Source organism: Vicia villosa, unplaced genomic scaffold (genome assembly GCF_029867415.1).
Source record: "Vicia villosa cultivar HV-30 ecotype Madison, WI unplaced genomic scaffold, Vvil1.0 ctg.001182F_1_1, whole genome shotgun sequence".
In the NCBI taxonomy this organism is placed as follows: Eukaryota; Viridiplantae; Streptophyta; class Magnoliopsida; order Fabales; family Fabaceae; genus Vicia; species Vicia villosa.
The window spans coordinates 371,541-375,667 of NW_026705523.1; positions in this window are offsets into that span (position 1 = coordinate 371,541).

Sequence of the window (4,127 nt, forward strand, 5' to 3'; positions counted from 1 at the left end):
AACCAAATTATGAAGAACAATCCTCTTAAAACTTGTTCCACGAGAAAAGAAAATAATCCTCTCTTTTCTTGTAACCTTATCTCCAACCATCTTGGATGATAAGTAAGCACGCCTAACATCAAACAATCCTTGATTCTTAGAAATTTGTAACACAACAATAATTTGTATAAAAAGAAAGTTTGTATAATGGACAAGACTTAATCAAATGACCAAAATCTTCTTCTCTTTCAAATATGAAATATACCTTAAACTCTCTAAGTGGTCAATGATGCTTTTAGAATGATATGAAAATTTTCTCAAAAATCATCTAAATATGGAAATTTGTAATGAAAATTATGTAGAGTTTTGTAGAATTTTTATTGAAAGAAGTGTTATGAAAACTAATGTGTTTTGCCTTAAATACATCCTAAGAAACCTCTACGAATTAATGAAAAAATTTGAGACATTTTCATGAAGGCTTGCAATAGTTTAGAATGACAATGGTTCATGAAAAGGCTTAATTTTGAATTATGTGCAGGACTTCTTAAGTCGGTTTAAACGGTCACCTGATTTAACAAGTTCGCAACGTTTTCAAATTTCAAATATTGCTTCAAACCAATGTGAATTGTTGCAGTTTTTAAGTGTTGTTACGACGGTTTAAAATGCTACAATTTACCAAAAACAGAATGTTTGAAATAAAAAATTGAAAAAATTGTCTAAGTTTCTTTGATAAGGTAGTGTTGAGTTTGTCTTCACCAAAACATGTTGGAAGCTTGTCTTCACACTGTTATATTCCAACCATTTGGAATAGGATTTGTAGAAAAAGATTGTGTCATAACGCTGGATGCTTGAAGCTTTATCCATGGCTACAGACGTTCAAATTTCTTGGCCTTAATTCTCTTGAAAAAGATTAAAGCTTCGAGAAGAAAAACACTTAATTTCTTTTACAGTAGGAACATAAAGCTTTGACAGTAATTGTTCTATTAACATTGCAACATGTAGGGCCAGTTTGTTTCAGCTTTAAAAAAATGGATTTTTTCTTTGTATTTTTGAAAATAGATTTTCTAAAATCGTTTTTCAAAATATTACAAGTTTTCTTATATTCGTTTTTTCTAAAATGAAACACTTAATTTGACATCCTTTAACATAAACATACATAATTGAAGACCAAAACTTAGTCAAAATCATAATTTTTTCAAAAAGTTGTATTTCAAAAATGATTTTTATGAAAATCTATTTGAAATAGCTTCAAAATTAAGTGATTTTTTAAAAATTTGATATTCAAATTTTTTCCCCATAAATAGATGAAATACCTAAAATCACATTTTAAGAATAACTATTCAAACAAAATTTTAATTTGAAGCTTTTATAAAAAGTTTCTTTGTAGAAAAAATTTCACAAAATTTGATAACACTATAAAAATCATTTTTAAAAAAAGCCAAAACAAACTGACCCGTAATCTTTAACAATAGGAACGTAATATATGTATTCCTTCATTTTTGAAATTTTAATATGTGTTCTATTATAACTTATCCTAAGATATTGGTTTGAAAGAGATTAATGCATTGATGATGATGACATCGTTGATAGAATATGCAATAATCATTATTAGTTTGGATTTATTATTGATTGTATATTATTGTATATTAATGAGTATTATTTGGTGTTGACCATATAGTATTAGTTACCATAGATATTGTTTGAGATAAGCATTCTGTGACAAAATGTTTATCTCAAGGCTATATTTATGGTAACTAATACTATATGGTCAACACCAAATAATACTCATTAATATACAATAATATACGATCAATAATAAATCCAAACTAATAATGATTATTGCCTATTCTATAGGCAATAATCATTATTAGTTTGGATTTATTATTGATTGTATATTAATGTTACATTGAGAAAGAAAGACAAGGTTTGTTGTTGTTAGAATGTGAATATTTGAGAATACTTCTAAACAATTCCAACATCGGTTTTTGATAAATATGACAAGTGTTTATATAATTCATTTATCAATAAATTATTACCCATGGGTGCTTGGTTCAAGCTGAAGCTTAATGGGCTTTACGCCCAATATATATATATATATATATATATATATATATATATATATATATATATATATATATATATATATATATATATATATATATATATATATATATATAATAAGAATTTTGATTCATTAATTTCTGAAAAAACTTAATTAAAAATATTAATTTATTCAATAACAGTAAAAAGATCTTCTTCTTATTTTTCATCTTCCTATTCTATATTTAATATGTGTGATTTTCTATCTCTCTTAGGTCCTATAAATAGATACTCACATTGCAATGTAAATGGTACTTGAAAGAAGATGATAATACAATATTACTTTTTCTCTTCTCTTTCTCTCCTTCATCTCTATATTGTTTTGGTTAATTTCATAGCACGTTATCAGCACGATACTCTACAACGCGAGTGATGATATAGCCAGGTTCTACGTTATTTTTTTAATCTTAATATATTTGAACCAATATAATATAATTCATGATTTTGTTTATATTTTTTTCTTCATATAAATATGTTTATTTTTTATATATTTTGTAGAGAAATTGATTTATCTTGTACAATAATATTAGATTTCTTTGATCATTCTTGTTAAATTCCAGAAGAATTTAACATTAAAGCATTTCTATATGTTTGTCCGGAATTGAATTTTAACACATAAAAGTGTTAATTTAATATTCAAGCATCCCTGAAGGATTGCACAAAGAATAATTTTTCTTGACTGTTGTTTATGGAAATAGTTTGTGATGTGATATTTGTAGAACTAAAGATTTATATTAAACTATCTTCAAATTATTGTTCAAATATTGAGTTTAATCGATTAATGTGTTTATCAATAATTGATGAATTCCAGAAGAATTCAACGTTCAATCACCTTTAAAAGGTCGCATCTATAATATTATTGAATCCTAGAAGGATTGTATCAATTATGTTAAAAATTAACAAAATGATTGCTTCAATAATATTATCGAGTTCTAAAATAATTGAATCAATAATAGTGAAGTAACCCAGAAGGATTTCACAAAGAAATTTGATTTTTCTTTTATTGATGATGTAAAGATTTGTAATCTTAATTATACTATTCTTTTCTTTTTACAAGTATAGTGTATGGATGACATTTGTTAGTCCATCTTAAAGGCACACGAAAGTAAGCTCATATTTTGATAGAGTCGAGATTCGAATGAACTTTAATCCTTTATATTTTCTTTTTGTTTGTTCTCTTTATGTCTTGCCAAATATTTTCGTCATAGATAATTCACATGAATTATATTGGAGGTATTGAATATCTTTGTATTACACAAATGAATTTAGACATAAAATGTATAATAGAAAAGCTATCGGCTTTTCCCTCGGGCTTGTACTACACTTATATTAGTACAATTTAAGCACATGTCATTGTAAACCAGTAATTTATAAATTACACCTAAATATGTCGTTGGTAAAACCGATTGGGTCATCTCGGATATAATATGATGCGAATAATTTGTATTGAAGAACCAGAAGTTTCTTCAATCTAATCATTTTTGTGTGTTTCTAAAGGAAAATAAAAATTTGAGAAATTGCGTTTTTATGACATTAATTGTTGCATCGACTAAAATATCACGCATATGTCTCTACTCACAACCAGAAGTTTGTGAAATTATTTTCTCAACTAATTAGACTAAGATCTTGTTTTCTGGATTTTTTCTTTTAGAAATTCCTGTATAAGTATCACATATATTATTAAAATTGATATTGAATATCATGTAATATATGTTCATAAAAAGAAAATGGACCCGAAGATCCATTCTTTAGACGTCTAAAGTTAATTATATGGTTGATACTTATGAGATAATCAATTCTAAATTATATATTTGAAACACCCAAAATATGATATTAAGATATTTATTCGCATTAAGCCAACAAGATACTATATCTTAGTCCTCCCTAATTTATTCTAATACTTCTCATCTAAGTGAACATTTGGATGTGTTATGTATATTTCAATTGCTCCAATATAATACATTAAGATGAGTCATGAAAGAATATTGGAAACATATAATTAATATGAATCTCAATTTTAATTTGAGAATATAATTTGAGAAAATAAT